The sequence below is a fragment of the Mus caroli genome, unplaced genomic scaffold (genome assembly GCF_978045245.1).
Source record: "Mus caroli unplaced genomic scaffold, Mus_caroli_1 scaffold_4, whole genome shotgun sequence".
In the NCBI taxonomy this organism is placed as follows: Eukaryota; Metazoa; Chordata; class Mammalia; order Rodentia; family Muridae; genus Mus; species Mus caroli.
The window spans coordinates 126,915,845-126,927,824 of NW_028227259.1; the positions used below are offsets into that span (position 1 = coordinate 126,915,845).

Consider the following 11,980-nt stretch of genomic DNA (forward strand, 5'->3'; position numbering starts at 1 on the left):
TTTAAAGCCAGAGTCAAATGGAAGGCTGAGGCCAACTGCGTTCTATAAAGAGGCAAAAGACAGGAGGCTACGGGAAGATAAACAAGACTGATAACGCTCTTGGCAGAAAAGAGGCACTTACTTTCACCCTCTACTGACCCAGGGAAAATTATTCTTCACTATCACCCACTTCCCATTCCCTACGGAATGGAATTCATGGGAGGGAAAAACCAGAAAAAGGAAGCAGCCATGGAGAGCTTGGAAATGCTGCTGTCCACAAACACCTCCCGATGACCTTCATAATCGAGCATCATGCATTTCCTGTATCTTAGTACAGTCCACACACTGCAGAGTTGTACAAATACTCAGGTGTTGAGTGTCCTCTGCCTCTTCAGTGACTACATTCAGAAGGGGGAAAAGAGTTGGATGAACCTGGATGGGCGCCTAAAATTCCAGCACTCGGAAAGGCTAAAATGGGAGACCCGTTGGGAGCTCATGGCTAGCGTGTGAGATACATAGTGTTTTTTTATTTGTTTGTTTATGTACTATATACTGCAGTTTTACAGTTTTATTTAAACATAGAACATGCACGCCAGCCGGGCGTGGTGGCGCACGCCTTTAATCCCAGCACTTGGGAGGCAGAGGCAGGCGGATTTCTGAGTTCGAGGCCAGCCTGGTCTACAAAGTGAGTTCCAGGACAGCCAGGACTATACAGAGAAACCCTGTCTCGAAAAACCAAAAAAAAAAAAAAAAAAAAGAAAAAGAACATGCACGCCACCCACCTACTCATTTCTTCTTCGATCCGCAGCCTGGTGTTGGGATTGGTGACCCTGATGGCCAGCTGTGCTGCTCTTTGTATGATGGCTTTTGGTTCTTAGAGGAAGGAAGCATCGTGAGCCGTCTCAGCACAGTAAGATTTGTTGCACATCAGCAGCACCTCCAGCTCCTTGACACTGTGGACCAGGAACTTGCGGAAGCCGCTGGGCATCGTGTGCTTGGTTTTCTTGTTGCTCTGGTAACCAGTGTTGGGCATCAGGATCTGGCCCTTGAGTCTCCTCTGCACCCTGTTGTCGATGCCTCTGGGTTTCCACCAGTTTCGCTCCACTGTGACATATTGGTCTGACTGGTGCCTGGGGAACTTCTTGGTCCTCTTTTTAATGACCTTGGGCTTCACCAGAGGCCAGGGGGCCGCCATGATGCCACAAAACAGATGGCAGCCACCTCGTAGGTAGCACAGAGGAAGAAGGTGGCTTTTGATTTATCTTTAAAAATTACATAGCCCTGGCTGGCCAGGAATTCTGTACGTAGATCAGGCTATTCTCAAACTCCTCGAGACCAGCCTGCTTCTGCCTCAGGAGTACTGTATTTAAAGGTATGTGTCACCATACTGGGCTTCCATGGTGATTTTTAAGACTCTGGGCTACTGAGTGAGATTTTTGTCTCAAATTAAATAAGCAAACAGGAGCATGTCATTTGGTAAAGTGTGTGTAGGAAACAGAAGGACTTGAGTTCGGATTCTAAGTACTCACATAGAAAGCCAAGCACAGAGGGGCCGTATGGGCATACCACAGCTGACAGGGGAGGCTGACAGGAGGATCCCTGGGGCTGCCTGGCCAGCCTTTCTAGCCAATCGTTGAAAGCAATTGATGAAGACACCGAGTGTTGACCTGGTCTCCACATTCACGCATGTGCATTTACCCTCCCAGAGAATTCTAAAACCTTAAGAGAATTCTTCGTGACTAGCCTGTATAGGCTTAGAGGTTATTCTTACCCACATTCAAACAACCGAAACCCCAAAATAAAATGTGGTAAACGCGACAGTTTCAGAGTCAGGTGATCCTTCTCTCTTGGCTGCAAGTTTTATCAACTCTTATCTCAGGACAGAGATCGAGGGAGGCCCAAGACACAGGAAGAGCAAGGCGACCCCTAGAAAAAGGCTTATCAGTTAGAATGCGTTTGAGCTTTTTTTAGTCAGCTGTAAAGCAGGAGTCTGAGTACCACACCCATGATGCTTTGCAAACAGAAACTGTTGCTTAGAGCCAATGGAGCCTGGGTCCCCAGTGTGTTGAGTTCAGGGCAGTTCAAGGCTGTTTATTCTGCTAACAGTGGCTGAGGGACTGGAAAGGCTAACACAGTCTCCATTTCTATTTGTCTTCAGACCGAAAGCAAACAAAAAAGAAAAACCAGATGGTTTTAAAAAAATAAAACAAAATAAAATAAGGAGACAAGCCACGCCAAAGGCACACCTTTGACAGCCTTGCTTTGTTTTGATTAAAATCTCCCCTTAAGTTGGAAGCTGTCCCGTGACAAGAGCACAAGACGTTCACCCTGAGAAGCTACATTTCCTGATGCCTCTTGCAGCAGCCCTTCTTTCCCAGCAGACGTAGATCAGCTTTAAACAGACTGTACTTAGCTACCATTTCCAGAAGGAAGGCGAGAAACACAAATGCTTGGGATGGACAAGGGGAAGTGGCGTAGGTGGGGTCAACCAGTTGCTCCCCACCTTATTTTTTGACACAAGGTCTCTCACTGGCTTGCCTGAGATGACCAATGAGGGCCAGGGATCCTTGTGTCTCTGCCTCCCCAGTGCTGGGTTTGCAGATGCGATCCGTCCTTGACTCTTCACATGGGTGTTAGGGATCTGAACCTATGACGTCATATGTTCAAGACAAGCACTTTGCCAATTGAGCCATCTCCCCAGCACCCCAAACTCTGGATTTTTAAACCCTATCTCCCTCAAAAAGAATACATTCTTCTAGGTGCTTGCTTGAAGTTGGCTAGATTAATCAAAATGTCAGCAATTGATTCCGTTTCTATTTAGGTTTTCTTTTCTTTGGAGGAAGTGGGCTCTCACTATGTGCCCAAGCTGGCCTGACTAGCTATCCTCTAACTCAGCCTGCGGGGCTGGAACTGTAGGCATGTACCACACACCTGGCCTCGGCATCTGCTTTTCTGGTGTGAGCACTAGAAGCCCCCATAGCCCAGGGGAGGCTAGACAGCGCATCACCTCAGAATGTACCTCACTTACAGCTGCACCTTACACCATAGGCACAGCCTAAGTGGGATCAGCCCTGTGAGTTTTCAAGGTGAGTCTGGGTAGCTTGCAGCCTTTGACTCTGGGACGGTCCCTCTTAGAACTTCATTTTCTCCATTACAAGGATCTGTAATTCCCCACTCACCAGATGGGAGGGATGCTGGCAGAATAGAATTCCAATGATGGACTTCTGTCTACAATATATAGGGAACTTTTACATCATAAAAAGACAACCTGCAGTTGGGCAGTGGCGGTGCACGCCTTTAATCCCAGCACTTGGAAGGCAGAGGCGGGCGGATTTCAGAATTTGAGGCTAGCCTGGTCTACAGAATGAGTTCCAGGACAGCCAGGGCTACAGGGCTACACAGAGAAACCCTGTCTCGGGGGGCTGGGGGCGGGGAAGGAACATGAGAGGAAGCATCACGCATGTCTGTCCTTATGATATATTCCACCACTATAAGAGGGCAAATCAGACATATAAACGCATACATATTAAGTGTTGGTAGATTATATCCATATTAATTTATCTCAGAGCAACTAAGGAGTATTAGATAGTGGCTAGCTTTGTGCCAAGCGAGTGAACCTTCCTCTTTAAATACCTAGACATGTCGATATTATTTTGGGAGAGATGCTTCCGAACACAGGTGATATTTCATTTGACCGGCCCCCATGGCCGAATACCACGTGGCAAATGCCAGTCTTATCATGCTTATAACCAAATGACAACCTAAAGTACACCTGGGTGTGTCACTGCTGGCCTCTTGACTAAACGGCCCCAGACAGTTGAGCTTTTCCGAGCTCTTGGCTGTGCTGTTTATAGAGACTCATTTCTTTTTATGGTCTGCTAATTTATTTATTGCTGTTTAATATTAGCTGCCTCAGGCTGTGCCTCCCACTTCTGTCTAATTTTCTGCATTCATACAAACATTTGTTCTAACACCTACATTTCTGGTGACATTTTCAATCTGTTGGATCCTAGCACCATAACCAAGGTTTTTTGTTTTGTTTTGTTTTGTTTTGTTTTGTTTTTTTAAAGATTTATTTATTTATTATATGTAAGTACACTGTAGCTGTCTTCAGACACTCCAGAAGAGGGCGCCAGATCTCGTTACGGATGGTTGTTAGCCACCATGTGGTTGCTGGGATTTGAACTCTGGACCTTTGGAAGAGCAGTCGGGTGCTCTTACCCACTGAGCCATCTCACCAGCCCTTGTTTTGTTTTGTTTTGTTTTGTTTTGTTTTGTTTTGTTTTGTTTTTTGAGACAAGATTTTTGTATAGCCCAAGATAGCCTCAAGCTTCGTTAAGATAGTCAACAATGCCCTGAACTCTGGATCCTCCGACTCTATCTCCTGAGTGCCGGGATCACAGATGTGTGCCTCCATACCAAACATCATGTTTCTGCAATTCTAAACTTTAGAAGACTTAAGTTTAGAAACAAGCACTCAGAAGTAGAGTGCTTGCTCAGCCTGGGCTTGATATTCAGCACGCCATTCACTGTAAGGTTATAGGCAGGTTCTTTTCCAGAACAAAAGTGAACGGAGAGGGCCGCGAGGGAAGGCGGGAAGCAGGACCTCTGCAGAAGCCAGGAAGGCCTATTTTCAGCCCCTTCTCCTTTGCTAATCTGTTCCATTTTGGCCTCTGCAGCCGACCTTTCATAACTTCTCGAGTGGGTGATGCTTATGTTCGAGATGCCTGTAGAGAACAAAGAACTGTCTATACCCAATGCCACAGACCAAAAGACTCTGATTGGTCAGGATTGGGGCAAGCTGCCATCTATGATCCAATCAGCTGTGGCCAGGGGGATAAAGTCAGATAGCAATAAAAATGGCTGCTGGGCCACCCATAGGAAAGGGACGAACTAGAAAGGGGAAGGAAGAAATGGCTTAACAGTTAAGACAGAAACCAGATAGTCATACTATTTAAACTGTATTATCTAAAATAAACACACTCTTTGTGAGGTCTTCCGGGTCCTCCCTGTGAGTAAACAGAGTTCTGGGGCCACTGTTTTAAATTACCTACTTTTGTTTTTTTCTCAGGTCTTGACTGTTTACTCCTGACTCCTTTATTATTATATATAACACAATGCCACAACATTTCATCTCTTCAAAGGTATTACTTGGCAGGTGAGGTGATATGTACCTGCAATCCTGGCCCTTGGAAGGCAGAGGCAGAAAGGACAGAAGTTATCCTCAATTATATAGCAAATTTAAGGCTAGCCTGGGCTACATGAGATCCTGTCTCAAACAAAATATATAACCTTTTAAAAAAACTATTTAGGAATGTAGAAAGATACCTCAGTTGATAAAAATACCTGCCCTGAAAACATAAGGACCTGAGTTTGGTCTCCAGAACACATATAAAACTAGATGTGGCCGGGCGTGGTGGCACACGCCTTTAATCCCAGCACTCGGGAGGCAGAGGCAGGCGGATTTCTGAGTTCGAGGCCAGCCTGGTCTACAGAGTGAGTTCCAGGACAGCCGGGGCTATACAGAGAAACCCTTTCTCGAAAAACAAACAAACAAAACAAACAAACAAAACTAGATGTGGCAGTGAGCCCCTGTCATCCCAGCACTTGGAAGGTGGAGGCGGGTGGATTCTTGGGGCTTACTAGCCAGCCAGCTTAACCAAACTAACAACCCTTCAGTCGTAGTGGGAAGCCTTGTCTCAAAAAAACACCCATGTGGGAAACCAGGCAGTATGGCACATGCCTTTAATCCCAGAACTCAGGAGGCAGAAGCAGGTGGGTCTCTGAATTTTAGGCCAGCCTGGTCTACAGAGAGTGTTCCAGGATAGCCAGGGCTACACAGAGAATACTGTTTCAAAACAACAAAAACAAAACACACACACACACACACAAAACCCAAAAACCACAAAGAGAAACAAACAAACAAAAAACCAAAATTCAAAGTGGAGTGGCGAGGAGTAGTGGTACATGCACGCCTTTAATCACAACACTCAGTAGGCAGAGGCCGGCCTGGTCTACAGAGTTTGAAGACAGCCAAGAATACATACTGAAACTCTGTTTAGAAAAAAAGAAAGAAACAAAGAAACAAAGTAGACAGCTCCTGAGGTTGACCTCTGGCTTCCACAAATACACACATGTACTGACAGAAACAGAAACATAGCATGTGTACACACACACACACACACACACACCCTGGCCCAGAACTTGTGATCCTCCTGCCCCAGTCTCCCAAGAGCTGGCATTACAGGCCTGCACGCCCATGCCCAGCCAAAGTACAACTTGGCAGCTTTTAGAGTCCCCAGAAGCTTCTATCACTGGCTCATTTCCAGAATATTTTTCTCTTTTCAAAGGGAAACTTTCTACTCAGCAGTTTCGTTTCCTTTTGTATCTGAGTATTATTCTAATAGACCGCTACAGGGTACACAACTCCCCCCCCCCCCCAGTCTCACTGTGTAGCCCTGGCTGATCTGGAACTCACTGTGTAGAGCAGGCTGGCCTCAAACTCCCAGAGATCCTTTTGAGTACTGGGGTTAAAGGCATGCGCCACCATGCTTGGCTAGATATGCTACACTTTATCTATTATTATTATTGTTATTCTTATTTTCATCCTATGCAATCCTCCTTGATCTCTTGCAAACTCATGCCTCTTTTCTCGTTACACGCATACATGTATATCTATCTATAGGTAGATAGATATAGATAGATTCCTAAATAGAACCTGACTGGTTTCTATCCTGTTACTTACATAGATGTTTTCAGGGCTAACCATTTGTTACTGGACAGGCAATTGCTGCGCATCTCCCGGGGGAAGACTGTTTCTCCTACCTTCGGCATTACTTAGTTGCCTGCAGTTCTTTGTATAGGGTTGGGGGCTCGGGGTCTTTCCCCTGCCCATTTGGGCATGCCTATTATTGTTGTAGTTTTTTGGGTAATGTTTATGCAGTCATAGTGTGTGTACCTTCTGAAGTCACTAGGAGGCGCAATCTTACAGCAACCTCCAGATCCTCTGGCCCTTACAACCTCTGCCCCTCTTCCACAATGTCCCCTGAGTCTTAGGTGCAGAAATTGTTCTGTGGCTGCATCCATTAGGGCTGGGCTTTTCTCTTTCTTCTTCTTCTTCTTCTTCTTCTTCTTCTTCTTCTTCTTCTTCTTCTTCTTCTTCTTCTTCTTCTTCTTCTTCTTCTTCTTCTTCTCCTTCTCCTTCTTCTTCTCCTCCTCCTCCTCCTCCTCCTCCTCCTCCTTTTCCTTCTTCTTCTTCTTCAGCCTGGTTCCTTTTATTCTTTAGCACCATGAAAGCTAGCCAGTAGGGATAAAAATTTTAGGCAAGAACCAACTTGTTTCTCCATGGTGTCTTACCATTTTACCATCAAGTCCTGGAAGGTGATAAGAGCAATGACAACACACACACACACACACACACACACCCTATCTATCTCTATCTCTGTATGTACAATTTATTAGAGAGGCTTAAGGTCTGTAGTCTGTCTAGTCTGATACGATAGAAAGTCCAAGAATCCAATAGTTGTTTGATCCATGAGACTGGATGTCTCAGCTGGTCTTCAGTCTACATTGGAATCCTGAAGAAGTGGCTTCTAATACCAGAGAAGGAATGCCTCAGCAGCAGGATGGGTGAATCTGTCAGTGAGAGTGAAGGCAAGCAGGCAAAAACAAGGGCTTTCTTCTTCTCTGTTCTTTTATATACATTGTCTCCAGAAGGTGTGGCCCATATTTAGAGTGGATCTTCTGATCCAGGTCAAATGATCCAGATTTAAGGTGGGTCTTTCCATCTTGAATGATCCAATCAAGAACGATCCCTTATGGGTTTGGAATCTAGAACCCCAATGGATTGGGTTTTAGTAATTCCATATGTAGTGAAGTTTATGACCAAGAATAGCCATCACAGAGGCATTCTGGGCCTCGCCGGTGCCGCTGCTACTCTGTGCCCATGCCTAGGCCAGGAGGAATGCCGGAGAAGGTAGCCAGTCAACAGGCCTCCCAGATGCACCAATGTTGTATCTTCTTCTTCTTCTTTTTTTCTAACTCTGCATTTTGACTGGTTGTCGTTTTCTGTAATGATCTCCATCCATTGCAAAGAGAAGGTTCCTTGACAAGGGCTGTGAACTACATTTATATCTGAAGTGTTGGAGCTAGAATCCTCTGAGAGAGAACCTGTGATGTGGATCTTTCTGGGACTGAGCTACCTCACTTGGTACAATATTTAAAGAAAAAAAAAGATTTGTTTATATGAGTACACTATTTTCAGACACACCAGAAGAGGGCATCGGATCCCACTACAGATGGTTGTGAGCCACCACGTGGTTGCTGGGAACTGAACTCAGGACCTCTGGAAGAGCAGTCAGTGCTCTTAACTGCTGAGTCACCTCTCCAGGACCCCTTGGTATGATCTTTCATAGTTCCATCCATTTCCAGCAGATGTGAGAGACCTGGCTGGGTGGGCAGGTTGCGTGCAGAGCAGAAGGGATCTGGAGCTGGTGGCGGGCCCTGGTAGAAGCTTCTTCATTCATTTCATGAGTACGGTTGAGTTATCTTCTTCCTGGTTTTTGCAAGTGTTGCTATGAACATTCCTACAAGGTTTCATGGAAACAATTTCCTTTTTTAATCTCTGAAGTACAGGGTGTAGCATCTGTAATCCCAGGGCTCAGGAGGCTCCAGGAGGAAGAAGACCCAAAATCCCAAGCTAGTGTGGGCTACAGTGTGAGAGCCCATTTCAAAACAACAAAATCTCTCTCAAATATATACTCAAGACTGGACTTGATGGGTTGTGTGGTACTTCGGTGTTTAACCACTAAATCACATCTCCAGTCATTCATTTTTTAAAAGTTATTTAATGTGTATGGGCAGTGTGTTTGCATGTTATGTCTACACATCAAGTGCCTGCCTGATAGGACTGGATTTGATGGGTCATGTGGTAATTTGGCGATAACCACTGAATCACACCACCAGGTATCCATTTTTAAAAAGCTATTTATTTACTGGATATGGGCACTGTGTTTGTATATTCTGTCTACACACCAAGTGCCTCCCTGGTGCTCAAGGATTGAGCAAATATCCTGGGACTGGAGTTACAATCCATCTTTAAAAAAATATATATTAAATTTTATTATGTGTATGAATGCTTTGCCTGCATGTGTGTATGTATACCACAGGTATGCCTGGTGCCCACTGAGGTCAGAAGATGATGTCAGATCCAATGAGACTTGAGTCTTGGTGGCCATGAGCCTTCGTGTGGTGCTGAGAATCAAAGAGTCAAAGCTCTATCTGCTGAGCCAGCTCTACAGCCTGAAAGTCTATCATTGTTATAAAGCCTTGCTAGTGTAGATAAAATGGTATCTCAATGTGACAGTTTATAATTTTGTTTCTCTGATGACAGTGTGTACCTCTCAGGTTCCTTACATGTTTACATTAAAAAATTTACTTCTCCCCATTTTGGCTTGAGATAACTCTGGCTGGACTCGAACCTGTTATGTAGCCAAAGATGATCCTGAACGCCTGGTTCTTCTACCTCCACCACCTTCCAAGTGCTGAGACTACAGGTGTATACCTGGATAGGGAAAGGTTCTTTCAATTTTCTTTTTTTTTTTTTTCCGTTCAATTTTCTTTTGCCTGTTTTTATATTGTGTTACCATTTTAAGTAACAGTACTTGAAATATTCCAGGTCCTGAGCTTTTATGGGATGTGTGCTTCCTCTGTTTTACGGGATCTTTATACTGACCTGACTCTTTTAAGGACAAAACTGTAAATCGTGACAAAGTGTAGTTACTTTTTTTCCTTTTGTTTTCTGTGTTTCTCTGTTTTATCTTTAAACAAGAAAAAAAAAAAAAAAAACACTGAATTACTCAAGGTTCAAAGTTCTTTTGGAGACAGGGTTTCTCTGTGTAGCCTTGGCTGTCCTGGAACTCACTCTGTAGACCAGGCTGGCCTTGAACTCAGAAATCCTTCTGCCTCTGCTTCCCAAGTGCTGGGATCAAAGGTGTGCGCCACCACTGCCCGGCTTTAAAGTTCTCTCTTTATTGAGGAGGTTTATAATTTAAGCTCAGATATTTGTGCCTTTTGTAGTTGTTAGACAGATTTAATTTTCTATAAGATAGGAGGAGGCGTTCGGCTTCAGTCTTTTGCGAGTGGCTATACTCTGGCTCGAGTCATCGATTGAAGCCTGCTCTTTCTTCCTTGGATTGTGTTGCCACCTTACCGAAAAACTCTTACTAAAAAATCCCCAAGTTGCTCAATACCAACCACACTCGGTCAAGCACATGACAGCAAAAGCAACTGAACCAGATTAAAATCTGAGATGTGGGGGCTGGAGAAATGGCTCAGTGGTTAAGATGACATGCGAGTCCTGAAGAGGACCAAAGTTCAGTCCAAGCACTCAGGTCAGGTGACCCACAACAATGCTCCAGCTCCAAGGGATCTGATGTCTTTTCTGGTCTCAGTATGAGCATGTACAAAGCCCCCCAATAAAAGGCCGGAGATGTGGTTTGGTGGTTAATAGCGTATTGCTTTTCCAGAGAATCCCAGTTTTGGTTTCCAGCACCCACATCTGTAGGCATAATATTTTTGTTTACTGTGTAAAGATTATTCTTGTAATATTCAAATGCCGATCTCTTTGCTCTTATATCTGTTACATGGCAAGCAGGGTACTGTAATGCTTATTCTAAGACTCTGCTGTCGCAAATTTGTGCAAACATTGCTCCCCATTTATTCTATTTGTCAATAAAAGCTCTATTAACCAATAACTGAGTAGAGGAGAGAATAGGGCGGGACTTCTGCCAGTGGCGGTGGGGACTGGGGGGTGAGGGAAGAAGGAAAGAAATATTCACCAAGTAGAGAGGGTCCAGGAGATACCATGAGAACAGCCTGGAGCAGAGAGAGCCAGACTGATATTAAACTGCAAGTATCTAGGCGGTTTTGGCTGGTTGACAGCCAGATTACCTTAGAGAATTAGAATAGATTAAGAACTGCTTAGACCTTATGCTGTAAAGCCTATTAAATAAATCTAATAGTTTCAGTCTCATTTATTTGAAAGCTAGCTGGGATAGAGAAAAAAAACTGTAAGACTTATAAAATTACTCATGACACACATCAAGTAGCCCACAACTCCATGTCCATGAGAACCAGTGTCCTCCTGCACATATGCATGACACACGTCACATGCACACAAGTACCCATAATTAAAAATAAATCCTTTTTTTTGATTTTTAATATTTTTATTACATATTTTCCTCAATTACATTTCCAATGCTATCCCAAAAGTCCCCCATAGCGCCCCCCACTTCCCTACCCACCCATTCCCATTCTTTTGGCCCCGGCATTCCCCTATATTGGGGCATATAAAGTTTGCAAGTCCAATGGGCCTCTCTTTCCATTGATGGCCGACTAGGCCATCTTTCGATACATATGCAGCTAGAGACAAGAGCTCCGGGGTTCTGGTTAGTACATCATGTTGTTCCAACAATAGGGTTGCAGATCCCTTTAGCTCCTTGGGTACTTTCTCTAGCTTCTCCATTGGGAGCCCTGTGATACATCCAATAGCTGACTGTGAACATCCACTCCTGTGTTTGCTAGGCCCCGGCATCGTCTCACAAGAGACAGCTATATTTGGGTCCTTTCAGCAAAATCTTGCTAGTGTATGCAATGGTGTCAGCGTTTAGAAGCTGATTATGGGATGGATCCCTGGATACGGCAGTCTCTAAATGGTCCAAAAATAAATCCTTTAAAGATGAATACATTTAAAAAATCAAATAGGTATCACAAAATAAGAAGCAGTCAGGGCTGGAGATGTCACACCAGAGCCTTTGTCCTGCGTGTGAGAAACTCAGGATGATGACCCAGTAAGACATAGAGAGTAGTGGTCAAGAAGAATTAAGGAAATATCACATGGCTTATATTTATTCTTGTGTCTCAGAATTTTCTCAAACAATGTACTAGGAGGGGGGCACGCACACACTGGAGGACAACTGTGGGAGTGGGGCACACACACACC

At 44.5% G+C, this 11,980-nt stretch overlaps 1 pseudogene; it reads right to left on the bottom strand.

Moving 5' to 3' along the window:
- Positions 1–276: 276 nt before the first annotated feature.
- Positions 277–1,174, bottom strand: LOC110294934 (large ribosomal subunit protein eL32 pseudogene; annotated as a pseudogene).
- Between the last annotated feature and the right edge of the window lie 10,806 nt (positions 1,175–11,980).